Here is a 17,965-nt window from a genome sequence, read left to right on the forward strand (position 1 = left end):
AAATTTTCTTATGTATTCCATTGAGTATTAAAGATTTAAGAAGCAAAATGGTTGATTAACGATATAGATTAGTTACTTATATAATCTACTTTTAAAAATTAGGAAAAAGTACTAGAAGAAGAACATTAATTATTTAGAATTTTAATTGAATTGTAAGTTTCTTAAACGGAAATTACTAATAGTTTTTTGTTAAAAGTTTCTCCTCCGAAATACAAGTTTTGCTCGTTCTTTTAAATTATTTTATTGAAAACCTTGGAAAATTTTTATATTAATTCATGACATATTTAGGAAAATATCTAGAATTTTATATAACTATGTTATAAGCATATAATATCATTATATTTTAAAATGTGGTAAAATATTGAATATTATGAGTCGATCAACTTTTCCATTTTATACCATCAAGTTTTCCACTCGCATTTCACTATTAAACAGAAGAAAATCTAATGAAATTTTAAAATTTTTTTATCGCGAAGAAAAATGTTGAGAGAATAATATATAGAAAGCGTTATTTTCGAGTTAATTAAAAGTAAGTATTGAAATAAAAAGAGAAAGAAGAGAGAGAGAGTGAGGAGAAGACGAAGAAGAAGAAAAGTTTTTTACTTAATTCCTTGTTTTAAACTTTTTAATGTAGTTTACTGCAACAAAGCAAGAAGAAGACTAAGAGAGATATAAATAAATAAATTTTATTTTGTACAAAGTATAGAAAAAGTACAAATACATTGTTGTTCTGTGCATCTTGTACAATTTTAGCTTCTAAATTAAAAGTTTTCGTTGAGAATTAGCTAATCAGAAAATTTTAAAATTTTTATATATAACTTCTATATAAAATTTTAAATAAAATTTCTATATAAAATTTCTTATGATATTGTGCATCCTTTTCTGCGGAGGATAAATAAATTTTTCTTTTTACTCATAAAAAATTTAGAGTGAATATTTTTATCAGTTTTACTGCACATGGTAATTGATCAGAATTTTTAATATAATTTAAAAAAAAATTCAAATTTTTTTAGCTGCATTAAAATTTCACCAAGTTTTAATTGTTATATTTTGCTTAGAAAATTATTATATAGTTACTGTAGTTGTGATTGTTATGCAACAGCAAATAATTCGTTTTGAGTTATATTTTTAACGAACGTAATGCATGCAATTGAAGAAAATTTTGTGATTGTACTAAATGTCTGGTGTTGTATTTTGAAATACCGTACACTATTTTAAGATTTCCATCTGCCTGCTTATCCACTATTTTGTTTTCTTAGAAATTTAATATTCCAGACTACAGTCTTGTAGAATGAAGGAAAGCTATTAAGTTGTCTTCAATTCGATTCTGCTTTGAAAATTTGATAAACGCTACACTAAATCAATTCTATTTCCTTCAGATTGCTCTTAAATTCAAAAAATCAAATTTTTAACTTGGTATACGCTGTACGTAGGCAATACATGTAAGAAATGAGCTTATAGTTTCTACTTAATGGTCCATTAATAGCTGTAGTATTGCAAGCAATATTCGTTGGAAATATTATTATGATCCGAATCGGTTAAAATTAGATGATCTCATTTCACGAATATTTTCTTCGCAATTACTTAATTACTTTTTGAAATCGAACTCAATTTTATAATTTTAAGTTTTCAGTTACATTGACTTTGATTTAAATCACTCAGTTGCTGTCAATGAAATAGAATATATTCCTTTGAAATGCTTTGCTCTAAACTTTAAGTAATTGTCATCCTAAATTTTGTAGTTATATTTGGAGAACTTTTGATAAATCAACCTTAAATTCATTTAACAGAAAAGGGACATGAAAGCTTATGCATGTATTCTTTTTGATTTTTTGCATTCATCTTCAACTTTTAACTAAACAAGCAATTAACTCACTCAAATGTTTATTCATTCTACATGCAAAAAAAGAAAAAAATAAGGATGCATTCCAGTCAATTTACTTCTGTTGCATTTTTGCTCCTCTTTTTTCTTCGTGTTCTTCCCGGAAAGCAGTTTTTTTTTCATTTTTGTTGATTTTTTTTTAAATGTTCTTCTGTATTTGCAAATTGGAAAAGAAGCAAAAAATCTTAACTAAGTCGAGGGAACAAAACATAGAAAAACTAGAGACACATTAGGGATGTTTATAAAAAACATTAACTTGCTTCTAGACAATAATTTTTCAATTTTTTTTTTTTTTCTAAAAGTTACAACATCACATTTAAATTGAAATACATGTTTTTCAACTTTTTTTTATTTATACAAATGATGTCGTCCCAAAGAAGAGAAAACAGAGAAGAAAGCAAGAGAAAAGAGTGGAAACCTCATGTTTTAAAACTTTTTTAAAAGAAAATATTTTACTTTCTCATTAGCCATTCAACTTCATCACTTGCTGTTCAACAGTTTTCTTTGAATTGAAATAAACTGCAATTTAAGGATATTTTTCATTTTTTTCATTGTCTTCTTAAATCTGAGTTGTCAAATGACTTATTCAAGCAGTTGTATTTTAGTTTTTACTTAGAAATCTTTGTTGGGATGAATTTTTTTCAAATGCGTACGATATGACGCTAAAGTGGTTTCATTTACAACATAACAGTGAAACTCTTATCCTCTTATTACTTCAAACACACAAAGCAAGTACCTTATACGTTGAATTGTTATTAACAGGGAACGTTTACTTTTAATTTCCATTACTTTAATTTTGTTCTAAAAATTTTTAATTTAAATTTGAGTTGATGAGAGTTTCTCTTTTAATTAAAATAACGAATTACGTAATTGAATGTGAAACACAGTTGGCTGCCAATAACCCGACGCATCATTTTGCAAAATATATTCATGTTAAAGAGAATTCACATTAACGAGTTTGGAAAATTAAAACGAATTAATAACATCAAAGTCATTCAATTGTGCGCAGAAAACCGACATACTGTTTGAGAGAGAGAGAAAACAATATGTAAATTAAAAATTTTGTCTGAAAAAGGTTGCTAACATTAAAATTGCTAACTTTCGAGAAAATCTCAGCCTAAAAAGAATTTGTATTTGGTAATTATGCATAATACAGGCAATTTTCACAAAAAATTGCGTGAAAATTTTAGTCAAAGTTTCGGGAGAATTTCGCTTCATGAAAATTTCATGTACAGAGACGAAACATACAAGAAAATTCGCTTTATAACGCTAAACGCAACGCAATAGTTCCAGCTGAATTTCATCTAAGTTTCGTTCGTATTATGTGGATTTTACTGTATACAAGAATATTATGTACTTTATAAAGAGAGTCTTACTGTTTATTGAATATTCTATTGAAATTTACCACCTATATTAAATGAATGAAGCTAGCTAGACGTGTTGCACTAAATAAAAGGATAAAAGCAAAATAATTTTTTTTTTTTTCAGAAGCAAAGAAGTCTTATTAAACCATCACTTTTCTTATCATTGTAGAACGGATGATGTTTTCACTATTTTTTCTCACTTTCTTCGTCCCATATGACGGAAATTGATAAAAACGGATATTAAAAAAGAAAAAGTTTCCAAACTTTTACTTCTCCGTAAGCACATGAATTTAAAGAAAAAAAAATAAAATTCTAAAGAAATTTACGCGTATAAACAAGAAAATTTCAAAAAAAAAAACCGAACCATTTTTCGTTAGACGTTAATGAATTTATCGTGCTATAAAAGCAAAGATGTGGATGTGCAATTCCTAGAAATGTTCATCATATGTTGATAATAGAGAAAAAATTAAAATATTATGCTTACAAGAACGTTTAATGCGATTTTAATTCTATAATTTAAAAAGCGATTTAATGCTTATTAGATTTTAAACGCTTTTTGCATAAGTAATTTTTTCTTTCTCTTCTATTATGTTATCAACACTTTCCTCCCATTTATTTCAAAAAATATTTTTGTAAGTTTCAAAAGATTTAAGAATGCATGAAAATATTTTTTTTTTCTGGTTTTTGTATTTAAAGATTAAATTTTAGTAAGCAGCATTCCCTTTTTAGTATTTTCAACTTGAAAAATTATTTAAGCTTATCATCATATGTGTGGAAATGGTTGTCAGGATTTTAAAATTTTTAAAAATACGTTCATATGAATAAATTTTAAGGATTTTTTTTTTTTGAATAAAAATGTTGATATTTTAAAGTTTAGGAATTTAATTTGCCATTTCTATAAGTTTTTCTTCTTTTTAGCTGAAAGGAAAAAGGAATGTGTTCTTCTTTTCATATAAATATTTTAAATATGTTGAAATTGGTGTTAATTCCAATGTTAATAACGGTGGAGTAAATTTTAGGATTGTCCACATATGTTTACGTAGCTTTTATAGAAGCTTTAACCTATTAAATTGTCCAAAATAAAAAGTGGAACATAAAAAATTATAAGCACACACAAGACATTTTGTTCAATAATGAGTCACTAGCCGTTCCATTATCTAAAGAAAAAAATTCGGCTTTTGTGTTTGGTCTGAACAAAAACCAGGTTTGTACAGCTTATCGTTGTATTACTTGAATGTGTTTTGTAATGATTGCGTTTCGAAATTTTATTCAATTTCATAAACTTGTTATTAGAGCTTGGAAGTATTTATAATAACGTAAAAACGATTAGATATTTTTAGGGATATGCTATTCCTCTTGATTAAAGTTAAAACCAAAATGCAATTACTTAAACTTTTGTTTTACTAGATGATAATAAATAAATATCTAAAAAATGTTACCACTAAGTTTAGAGAAACTTGTGCCAGACACAAAAAATAAACATTTGATTTTTTGCCAAAAAATAAAATGTGTTTCTTAAATGTCGCAACTTCTTACAACAGAATTGTTTTTTCTTTTTAAACCAATTAGACTTTTATATAAAATATAAATGTGTACTGTGCAATTGAATCTAAATATCGACGAATAAGTAAATAGTTTTTTAAATTTACGTTCAGCGAAGAGATCAACTCCCACAATTTCGGTCTTGGATTAATATGTATCTAATTAAATTATTTACTTATACAATAGAACACTTGTTTATATTATGCTTATTTCTAAAAGGAATGTGATTATAATATTGAATGTTACTATTAAAATTTTAAATAATTTACGTGTTTTATTAACCTCTTCATGCACGAATGTTTCGTATGAAGCGAAATTTTCTTAAAGAATTTTTTCACTGTGTTCGTAATTTGATGTTGTGATTACTAAAATTTTAGTTAACATGCTGCAATTAACCCTTTCAAAACCTAATTAAATGCTGCTTTATAATAACCAATTTCTCCATGCATGAAGACGAGTCCATAATTTTTTCCAAAATCATAATAATTAACAAAAATCGAAGTTTATTTACATCATCTTGTAACATAATAATTTTTCTCGTAATTCAAAAACAGCTCGTGCCAGAAAGGGTTAATTTGAAATAATTGAATAAATAAAAATTATTGAATGCTTTGTAATCAAAAATAATTACTCACTTTTAAATATCCGTTTGTTAATATTTTCAATCAAAAAAATATTGAGTACTAAATTCTAAGAGTTTAATTAATTTCGTTAGAATCTCTCATGTTGGAAAAATATTTTTGTTCATATTTTCACTGAACTATAAAATTGTTATTAGTTTCTATTGATTTTTTAATTAAAATCAGTTAAGAATCACGTATTTTATGTAAAAAAAAATTTTTTTTTTTATTTTTGCAAACTAAAGGTCATCCATTTTTATTTCTCGCTAATTTGATATCATGTCAAAAGTCAATTAAATTCAAAATCGATTTCGATTTATTGTTTTTGTTTTACTTTGGATGAAAATTTTGTTCAAAAGAAAAATTTAAACTCGATAAAAATTTAAATTATAAACTACGATAGATGTAGAAAAAGTAGTAAAAAAATTAATTCAATAATATTACTTATTCACAATTTTCTATTTGATATATGTATTTAAAATTGATACTGAACTATTGAAACCAAATATTTTAAAATTATCTAATACAAAAACACTGTCTGTACATTTAAACATTGCCAATTTATGTACTGTTGTAAGGGAAACTAAAAATTCCCATAAATTATGCAGGCAATTTAAAATCTTAATTGATATTTTATATGTTTTCATTTTAATCGAATTTTGTTTATTTTCTTTTCAATTTAATTTAAAATTTACGATATTATTCCTAAAATAGCAATTAAAAGTTTGGTAAGCATATTAATTACGTTCAATTGTATATGAAAATTAGGTGACGCCATAATATGAGAATTCGAATAAAATGCATATTGTAATAAATACAATTAAAGAGAGAGAATAAATTTTACGATTTCTCACAAACTCCCAGCGTCAAGGTATAGAAATGCTGCATGCTTTGAACACTTTTCATCTTTGAATTTGATATTCAATATTAATGTCTTGTATAAACACACAGAGAGAATCAAAGAAAAATTGTGTGAGAGAGAATATTGAATTAAGAGCAGAACGAATGAACGATCCTTACGGGGAACAAATTAAACTTAAACACAAACATTGAGCGATCGTTGAATAATTTCTGTTTAGTTTGGCATCACAAATATGGCTTATACGAGTATCATATGACAATGTACTCTTTAAAAATAACAAATTGCTGACTTTGTGCCACGTAATCGTTTTGTTTAATTTTTTTATTGCAATTTTTATAATAAATTCTTGTTATTGTTGTCTAACTACTGTCTATTTACAAACATACTATATTATACTTAGTTTGCTTTTCAATTCATAAAAATATTGACAATATTAGAAAGCAAAATTTATGGTGACTAGAATAATAAATATCAATTTATTGTCTACCCTAAATTAATAAAAATAAAATAAAAATATGTATACTCGTATGTATTTCAATAAATTGTAAATACTTATTTTAATTTGTAAAATAAAAATCATTGCAATTGCTGTAATACAAATAGTCGCTAATATTTTACATACAACTAGCATTAGTGTTATCATACCCTCGTATTACAGAAAAATATTTGCAACCTTGGTGAATAAAAAGGAAATTTAATTGAAAGTACATGGTCATTGTAGATCTAATTATCTAAGTACTTATCAAAAAATTTGTAATATTTTCCAAATACATCGAAAACTTGTTAAAATTGTCGTTGTTATTTCCTTTTCAAAATTGAAAAATAAAATTTAATTGAAAAAGGAAAAATTATGTTGGAATTTCATTTTAAAATTCTAATTCTAATTAAATTCACAATACGAGTATCAACAATATTAAATTGGTAAAAACAATATAACCGAAATCGATTTTAATTTTTCAATAAAATTTTATAACATTAAAAAAAATTAGGGTTTTTGCAAATTATTTTTATTGAACCTTGGAATTTGTGTTTTCAATAAAAATCACATATACTCGTATGTATTGAACTCAAAACAATTCAATGCTAAAACATTTTACAAAATTTATTGTTATTAGCGAGGAAGTTAAACATTTAACATATAACGCATATAATTGAACACAATAGAGACGTTCAAAAACTGTATATAAGGTGATTGAACTAGTAGGTACTATATAGGATAACATAACATTTATAAAAGTGTTCCATATGTAAACAAAGAAAATTTTCCATAATAATTCACAATTTTGTTTTAAAGAATGTTGGATCGTGAATTTTGTTCTATTGTATTGCATGACAGTGCTACTCTATGATTCAAATGAGTCAAACATAAGTTTCAACACTTAGAATTGGCATAGTTAGCCATTTAATTCTTGAAATTGGACAGGTTTAAACAGCGATGAATCTGAACAGTTTATAATTTTATGAAAATTAAAAAATTTATTCTGAAATTTTGGAAAATTAGCGTGAAAATAAAATATTATTACCTCTACATTTCAATATTTTTTAATTAAACATAATATAGCAGGATAATAATTAAATTAGGAAATTATTTTTCAAGCAATAGTTCGATATATTGATAAAAATACTAAATTGAAAATTTTATTTTCAAATTTAAGAATATTATGCAAAAAATTATTATAAAACTTGTTTTTGTAATTAAAATTTTTGATTTATTTTTTGAAATAGGTCAATTATTTCCAATTTACCATACAAAATATCTAATTATAGTTATGAATTAATTTTTTTTTGAAATCAGGTTATTTTAATAATACAACGATGAGATTTAATAAATCTCAATTTCAATATAAAAACTTTATTCACGTAAATTTATTAAATAAGATTGTTTTGTATTTATTTATAAAAATTAGGGACATTTTAAATTCTACAAGATTACCTTTTCCTTTCTTAATTAATTTGTTTATATTAAAATGTTTTGTAATAAACAGAAAATTTCTAGTGACGGCATATGTTACAGTTTCATGGAGCGAAGAATTTATTTCCAAATTTTTTTAACAATAATATTATTTATTATTGTTTTAAATTTTTCAAATAAATTTAAATTTGGTTTCTCATTCTTAATTTCAACAACTTTTGATTTTAAACTCTTTAAAAATGAAGATTTTTTTGGTACAATTCCCATTACCCTTTTTAATTTAAGAAATACTTTTGAATAAAGATTTTAATTTTTTGTGGAAAATTTAATATTAAAATTTAAGATGCTAAATAAAGTAAAGAATAAAAAATAAGTCTACATCATCGTTAGCTTCATTAGCAGTTCCACACCAATACAAGTAAATAATAAATATAGAAGAAGAAACACAATAATTCAGAAGCAAAATATAAAAATTTTGTTTTTGTTACCGACGGCATTGCATACCATAAGGGAGGTTATGTGATAGCATCAAATTTCGGATGTTTAGTATTCGGTGGGAGCACATTTCTTCTTAGTAGGGAAGTGTAAATAAAATATTTTTGGAGAGATGTAAGTATGTCGGCCTGTTTGTGCACACGTATATCTCAAGCTCGGCTGAACCGTTTAATAAAATTTTATATGTGAGTTTATTTTGTCTATGTTACGAATTAATCTAGAGGCATTAATTAAGAGGAGGGGGGATTTATCTTATTAGACCTCGGGAACTGGACCGTTTTTGGGGCCAATTTTTCATGTTTGCGAGCATAAGTAGAAATTATCAACCAATTTCCTTGAAATTTAATTTATAAATTTCGGGTGTTAAAACAGTGAATCTATAATTTTTCTGAAAAATCCGGGCTCAAAAATCCAACTGAGGGCCGACTTTACATTTTTTACTATATCTTCGGAACAGATTGATAAAATTTTTGAGTTTTGATATTTGAGTTGTGGTTGATACTAAAACTAACTGGTAATCTTTTCAGGGAATTCGTATGGCACAAAGAAAAATTCTATTAACATCCCAAAATCCTTCTGTAGCATTTTCACCAAACATATTGCGGTCGGTTATGTGCTGACCACATCAGGTTTAATGGTTGTTTTGTTTTTTACATTTTTATTTTGCTCTAATTAATTTTATGCAAATTAGATTCGATATGCTTCGATAATGGAAGCAAAACTAATTCTATTAAAAAATAAAAATGGAAAAAATCAAGATGAAAAGAAAGAAAACAGAAAATTAAAAACAAAAAATAAAATGAATTTCGAGAAATTTTCCAAAAGAGAACACTTTTACCCAGCTCCACTCTCTTTAATTCTGATTTCAACTTCATTACCATAATTAATCGATTTTCTTTTTTTTAATTTCATACTTGTGATCAATAAATTATTGTTAATTCTTAAGTCTTATTTTTGAATTCGAGCTTCTTATAAATTATTATTGTTTATGAGTTTTTTGAAAATTGAAAAATAAAAAATTTAATTATTTTATTATGATCTTATTGGCATGAAATTCGAGTAAAGTTTGTCGAAAACTATTTCTCTAAAAATTGAATTCTAATCTTATTGAGTGTAGCGTTGTGGAAAAATCAAAACTCAGCTGAAAATTTTTATTTCTTGAACCACAGTTCTATAGTTTCATATAGCTATAGCTATTCTCTCCTGGGAGGATCATGGGGCTAGTATATGATATCGTAGAAAACAAGTTTCTTTCGTCGTTGGGTTTACTAGGTAGGTGACTGTAGGGCTCTCTCTACATATTAAATATTTAAGGTTTTTGATATTTATTGTTTTTATTTTGCTGGTCAATGATATTCAATATTGGATATTGTGGAAACGTGGTAATTACTTAATATTAATTTTTTTCTTTTATAAACAATGTAAAATTTGAATTTTTTGAAATCGTGAAGTTGTACTATTTTAATGCTTTTAATTGGTTTGTAATAGAAGATTTCAGAAAAAAATCCTTTAAATTGTTCCTATTGCTTCAAGTTTGCTTAATTTTTCTGAAATTTTCCTGAATTTTTTTTATTAATTTAAATTCTACAATGATAACATAAAAAGTAAGGAAATAAAATTTCTTCATTTCGCGTTGATCGTAGATTTTCAAATGGATAAAATTATACTTATTTAGAATTAATATTTTTCTGATTAGAGAGCAGAAATAGGTACAAACTTCTGGATTTTATGTATTAATAGACCTATATTAAAAAAATTTTTAAATGTACTCGAATATGACATTATTGTATTACAATATTAGGTACAGCTATTGAGTTCCGTAAATATTTTTTTTATTCATTTCATTAATTTTTGGTTGAAATTTTTATAAAAAAAAAAAAAAATTTATTTTTTCTGCAAAATATTTCGAAAATGTTTCATCATCATTATCGTCATTATTAATATTATAATCATTAAAATCGGACCATTGAATCTTATTTCTGATCAGAAAATTTTAATATAGACCAGATGGAAAATTTCATAAATTTTATTATTTTTTCGTTTTTTTTTGTTTTTGTTTTTATGCTCTCCCATGTCATCTGGTTTTAGAAATATTTTTTATTTTTCTTTGTTATTTGTTTACATTATTCGAGGGCATATTTTTTTAATTTTCTTTTCTTAATTTACCAAAACATTTTTATAAGTGTGCCTATGTATTAGAAGCATTATATACACCAAACCATTGTATATAGCTAGATTGGTATATTTATGTAGTTTGATGTCAAAGTTATCATTTCTAATATATTTGGTTATTGCGATGGTATAGCAAATATCTAAATGGTATAGCAAATATTTATATTCGAAAAATTTGTACTTGTGTCGATTTTATTTCAACATCTGGTGAATATTTAACGATGCATTTAAAATGAGAATTTTTTTTTTAAATATTTTGAGTGAAATATAAATTATTCGACGTCTTCAATTTTTATAATTTTGATTAAACGTGTGCATGAGATTAAATTAGTTGAGTGATACAATTTTCTGTTTTAAAATTCTAAATAACTTTAAATTGCCTCAAGAGTATAGTAGTAACATACGAGTATATTTTTAATTTTTTCAAAAATTATTGGTATTAAAAATTACCGATAATTATTGGCGATAATTCTGGTCAATTTTTTTAATTCTTTAACTATAGATTTTACATTCTTATTCCAAAATATTTTAAAAATATTTTAAATTAAAAAAACTTTTATCAAGAAATCGTTAATATCGAACATTTAAAACAATATGATTAGAGTTTAAAGAACATTAAAGTAAATCTTATGCCTCTTGAATTCTGTAATTTTATTCAAAATTTCATTTGTTTGCCTCCGTCTTAATTTCGATTTTTTTCTTAGAGCTCTTTTATAGAAATTAGATCAAATCAAAGGCAAATTTTTAAAATCATTATACCAAAAATACAAATCCAAATATATTGGAGTTAAGACCGTTTTTTCCTCACGAAAACGATAAATAAATGTGAGAACAAACTAATAAAAAATTGAACCCGTAAAATATGCAAATTTTTTGTAAATATTTTTTGATAAATTTTTTTTTAAATTTTTTTTTCCAGTACATTCTAATTGTTTAAACTTATCTAAAAATTAGGAATTAACAAACAAAAACTATAATTTATGAGTTATTGTTTTATTAAATTGAATTGGAATAAATTGAAATTAAAATATCACCTTTCCACTATATAGCAATTAAAATTCATTTTATAAAATTCAAATGCATGTATCGTGTGGTGATTACTAATGAAATATACAATAGAACCAAGTACGTGCTATTTTGAACATTTATTTGAAATTTATCAGATGCACTTTTGTGCACAATGTTATTATGAAATCGATATTGAATTGAGATTTAATTAGTTTTTCAAATGGAAAATTGTGTTTCTAATATATTTTTTTTTTTTTTTTTTGCAAATTTTGTTTCGGTGTTTAACCTTTGTTCTATAATGTATTGTGTGCTATTTAAATTTTAATATTTTCGATTTTCGTTTTCTATTAAAAAAAAATACTTATAACAAAAATGTAATTAATGCATGGCCAAGTCTTTAGTTTAGTGTAAGAGTTCCATAAAAACTTGATCAGAATTTTAAATAGTTTTTTAGGCATACTAGTAGCCTTATAATAAGGCAAAATTAAGCATTTTATCAAATTACTGCACCCTCACATTCGGGAACCCGCTGATGAGAAAATTTTGTGAACTCTGTAACTAAACCACCATATTTCAATAATAGGAGAAAAGATTATACTGTGCCACGCAATACTTGATATTTTTAGATAAACTTTAACAATCTAAAGAATAATATTGCAATTTTTTAAAAATTTAAAAAAAAATGCATTTTCGTATATTATTGCTATCGTTCCAAATTATGTGAAGAAATATATGACACAATTGTTTTAAATATTACGCTATACAATGCTATTGTAATAGAATTTAAACATATTATACGCGTATTCAATTTTTATTACAACAAAAAAAAATATACGACAAACGAAAAAATTTGCATAATTTTAGGATGATTTTATATTATATTTTCATGATTTAAGGCAAATTTCAATATTAAACTTTAAAAAATGCACTTCTAAAAATAATTTTGTAAATTCATTTCAAAATTCAAATATTTCAAAAGTTTTTTTTTTTTGTTTTCAACTTACATATGCATAGAAAATTTCTTTTTAACATCTCTAAGTAGCAATGAAGGGTAATCTACTATCAGTTGTATCAGTGGTAATCGAGTTATTTTACATTTTCACGTTAAGAATTGAATTAAAAATGAAAACTAAAATGACTAATAGAATTTTTGAAGAATAAGAAAAAAACTGAAGAATTACAAGCTTATAAATACTTATTGCGCTTGTTAGCTTGTTAAAATACGTAATGTGCCTAATTTTGTGCAAATATTCACTAAATAATATTGAATTTATTGCATTTGCTTTCAAACTTTTCAAACCAAAATCTTCATTTGATCATCCAATTTATTTTATCTACATTCCTCACTCTTTATTTTAATACTCCTTAATAGCTGCTTTTTTTCCCAATTTATTGTGTTGGTTCAAATATCTTTCAAGTGATTTCAAGAAGCTTTTAATCGACAATTTGAGCATGAACTCAATTTTTCACTACTTTAATAGATTGCCCAATTTTTCAATAAAATGAATAAAAAAATAAAATTGTAATTCATTTTCATGTAATATCTTAAATAATATGAAGAAAATTGAGATGAAAATTTAAAAAAGAAAAAAAAAAACAAAAAAAAAACAAAATAGAAAATAAAATAAAAAGGAAATACTTATAAAAACAATAAAATTTATTGAAATCTTCATAATGTCAACATAATAAAAATTTCAATTTTAAATGAATTCACAAGAGAGATTCTTTAGAAGGAAAATTGAAAACAAATGAAAGAGAAGTTTTCTTTATTTCATTTGCTTTTTTGTATTTTCTCTCTTTTTTTCTTCAACTTATTTTTTGTTCATTGCGTTACCTTCCCCCACATCAAATTTTCATTTCCTATTCTCTAAACTTCTATAATCTCCTCCCTTATACATTCTTCTTAAATTTTTTATTTCTTTCATTTTTTTACAAATTTTATTTATACAAATAATTTTTATTTTCTTTTTTTTTTGTTTTTTTCAGATGCTAAGAAGATAGCAACATTTTTCTTTTGTTTTTTTTAAACATTTTCTTCGACATTATCACAGCAGCATCATAATCTCGATTTTACATTACATGATTTTATTTATTCGCTGTTGTTGATGTTGTTGTTATTGTTGATGAAAAACGATAAAGCAAAAAGCATAAAATAGCAAACAAAAAAAAACAAAATAAGTTTTAAAGATTCTATTTATTTCGTTACTGTCATCAAAACTGCAATAGCAGCACAAAATCAAGAAAAAAAATCAAAACAGTAATAACACAATAATAAAGAGAACAATAGTAAGAGAAGAGCGCCACACTAGTGATAATAGTTTACTGAGTAGTAAGAAAAAAACAAAATACAAAATAATAATAAGTTTTAAGCTCAACAATAGAGAGAAAAGCCTTTAAGCGATAACTACTTACAATCTCATCAAAAACACATAAAAAAATTATGTTTCAATTTTAAAAGAGAAAGTAGAAAAACAAAAAGAAAATAAAATACGAAAAATACTTAAAATTAGAGAAGCAGTTTAATATTACAACAGCAGATGTTCGGAAAGCAATGCAAATCAATTTTTACAACGAAAAAACTTTTTGATTTTCTATCGGAAACATTTTGTCTTCACTATTTTGTACGACACGTCGAGTACATATAGAATTGCTGCCATACGCTTAAAACAATAATTTTTGGAAAAAAAAAAAGAGAATAATCAAGCAAGTAGTAGAAAACTTTTCAAAATCCAAGTCAATTCATCACTAAGTAGTTGGAATTAAAATAATTTCTTCTATATAAAAAAAAAGCAACGATCAAAAGACAAAAAAAGAAAAGTAAAACAACAGAGAAAAATCGCACAATTTTATTTTATTTTTGTTGGATATTTCAGTTTTTCTCCGTTCATTTTTGTTTTTTTAATTTTACACGCCATTTTTTTTTCAACTGCACAATAAAAAGAGGAAAAAAAGAAGAATTTCTTTATTGACATATCCTTCCGGTTTACTGTTCCTTTACAATTGCAACGTATATAACAATAATTTTTTTTCTAACAGGATTCGTGTTAGAAAGCAGAAAAAATTTTCATTATTTGCCTTTGGTTTTATTGGTTTTTTTGGTTTTTACATTATGTGTATTTGAAAATACTGTCAAAAACATAAAAAAGAAAAAAAATAAAAATAATTTCAATTTTCTATGAATGTTGTTGGGAAAAAAAGGATAGTGGAAACTATTTGAGAACAAAATTTTATTGAATGAGAAGATACTTGGAAAATTTTTGTAACAAACTTGCAAAATCAAAAATCATTGACATTATTGAAGGGAAAGAATTTTTAAAAATTTTACAGAGGATTGAACGAATTTTTTTATTATTTTTTTTGTTATAAATAAATTGTTTTATCTTATGCAAGTTCCTTGAAGAACATTCTATTTGTCGCATAATATAACGAATTACAAAAAAGAAAGTAAAATAAGGATACTTAACGCTAGATTTATACGCTCAAAAAAAAATAAGGAAAAGCTTGAAGCAAAAAGAAATTTTTAAAAATACAAAAAAAAAAAATATAAAGTGAATTGTGTGAAATTTTCAACTTAAAATAAATTTTTCAACATTTTATTGCAACAGCTACAGGAGCACATTGTATTTCAATTGTTCTTCAACCAGGATCGTCTGATTTCTCCTTTTCTTTTTGTTTTTTTGGTTTGTGATATTGAAGGTAAGCATTCTTTTTTAAAATATATCAGAATTAAATTTAGATTTAATTTTAAAATCGATGGTGGTGATGAAATTGAAATTGTGCATCTGAAATGCTTGCCATATTTGTATGTGATCTATAATAAATCATTAATATACTTCATTTTTAGTAAAATCTAGTTAGTATTTGTGTCGTACCAAAAATATGGAAATATGATAAATTGGAAAGAATAGATATTTTAAATATTCAATTCCTTATGAAAATTCGTGGCTTAAATTACACAATTTCTTCTGACTTGCAAATATTCAAACCATTTTTAAATTTAAGAATCTCATCATTCTAATTAAGCAGCACAATCTAATTTACGTTAGAGATGAACAAGTGAATTTCGAGTGTTAATTTCTAAATTAAATTCAGTTATAATATTACAGCGTCTATCTCGAAAATCGTCACCAATGTTTGTTTATATAGAAAATTAACTTTTACACTATAAATACTACAATATGGGCATGTACATCCTCATACACCTAAGATTCAAACCAGGACTGCATTTGACGAAAATACTCTAATCTATTAACAAAAAAATTTTTAATTCAAAATAATTGCTCCAACGTATGTTATGTGGGCTTAAAGGCGTGTCTTAAACAAAAAAAAAAAAATACTATCATATTTAAATGGAATTTCATTGTTATACACTACAAATCCCTAAAAGCCATTTTTTAACTTTTTTATTTAAAATTCACCTATACCTAGGTACATTAAAAGTTCAATAAACTTTTATTCAGAACCACAGAATGTTCTTAAATTTTGTATAAATCTTTTAATGTATATATATATACACAAGGTGATTCAGCAAGAAATCAGAACCCATATATCATCGGGTATATGGTCGAAAGTAGATGAGTAAAATTTTTATTCGGAATATAGCGTTATATCGCACCCGTTTTCGAGCTACAGGAATTTTAAGAAAATTTGATGGAGCAGATCTTTAACACATCTAAGTTTTTTTGGTTTATAACTTCTCTTCTCAAAAAGGTAGAAGCTTCAAACAAACAGTTTTTAAAAGGGCTTAAAATTAAGTACGTTATTAAGTTTCATATGCTTTTTTGAAAATATAAAAGAGTTTGAACTTTTGGAGAATTCCAATTTTCCTCATCTTTTCTTTGTTTTACTTTTTTTCCCCCCGAAATTTTCACGAAAGAAGCACGAAATTTTTTGAAACTTCCAAAATGCCCTGTACAGAATTCAGTTGCTTAAGCTTTAATTTAAGTCATTAAGCGTTAAAAATGTTTTATGATACAGGAGTTCTAGCACAAAAACCGTTTCTCCCTGATGATACATAGCTCTTAGTTTGTTGCTGATTCACCCTGTATTCATTCATTATTAATTCACCCTGTTTTTCATTCATTATTAATTGAATTTTGTTGTCAATATAAATTTTTATTTTTAGCACTTTATTGTATTTTTTTATTTTTTTTTTCTGTTATCCTAACTAATATTTCTGCTAATGGATTTATAGGGAGCAAAAAAAATTTTAAAAGAATAAAATTTTAGGAGAAAACCAATTGTACATCACAAATGCATTTATAATTTAATTTGAGGGAAACAACTAACTTAAATCCGAAAAATTTAGTAACATTGGCAACATTAAAGAGTATCGGGTTAAAATTTCCAAAATTTTATTACAATATACACAAACGTTTGTATGTGTTCTTAAAATAGCATTCATATTTTATCTGTCCTCACATAATATTTAAATTCAAGGTGATTGTCCTCCTTTCTCTTCATATTTTTCAAGTGTTATACAAAAAATACTTGTATATAATAAATATATAAAATAAAAATTATTTTAATGATTTAAATCCAAGGAGAGCCCCGTCCTTTTTTTTTTTGAAGAAAACAAAAAAAAATTTTTTTTTTTTGTTTGACTCTTAAAACAAATGAGAACAATACAATTTCTAACTGTACAAATTTATTCACATACATCTCTACAGACCTACACATAATATATAAAATTAAAAGTCCTTGAATTTTTTCTCTTTATTGCATTGTTCATAATATAATTTTTGTTTGAATGGTGTGAAAATTTTTTGTGAAAAATTAAATTAAATTAAAATGAACTTGATCGTAAATATAATTGCGCCTTTTTGTCAAGATCAGAGACACGTATGTATAGTGTTCTATTTTAAAAATGTAGAGGTGACAACATATTTGACCCTGACATAAAATTAGTTTTGTTATTAGAAGTGAGAATTTCCATTATTTTCACTAGAATAATGAATGAACTTTAAATGCTTGTTAAAATCATCTTCAAATAATTGAGTTAGACCTGATTTTAAATTGTGTTATGAAAACACACTTATATAACATGATTGAATTTAAAAGAAATTTTCTATAGAATAAAAATTTTATGTTCACATTAAATTTCATTTT

General features: G+C 24.6%; 1 protein-coding gene across 2 annotated transcripts in view; it reads left to right on the plus strand.

Annotated features, from left to right (window-relative positions):
- The first annotated feature begins 13,849 nt into the window (after positions 1-13,849).
- Positions 13,850-17,965, plus strand: part of LOC129605239 (protein-tyrosine sulfotransferase) — a 60,712-nt gene continuing 56,596 nt past the window's right edge. For both annotated transcript variants that reach the window (XM_055514868.1, XM_055514869.1), the window contains exon 1: positions 13,850-15,553. The gene's annotated coding sequence lies outside the window, so the exon portion shown is untranslated. The remainder of the gene's footprint in view (positions 15,554-17,965) is intronic.

This window comes from Condylostylus longicornis, unplaced genomic scaffold, assembly GCF_029603195.1.
Source record: "Condylostylus longicornis isolate FDR11 unplaced genomic scaffold, ASM2960319v2 ptg000013l, whole genome shotgun sequence".
NCBI lineage: Eukaryota > Metazoa > Arthropoda > Insecta > Diptera > Dolichopodidae > Condylostylus > Condylostylus longicornis.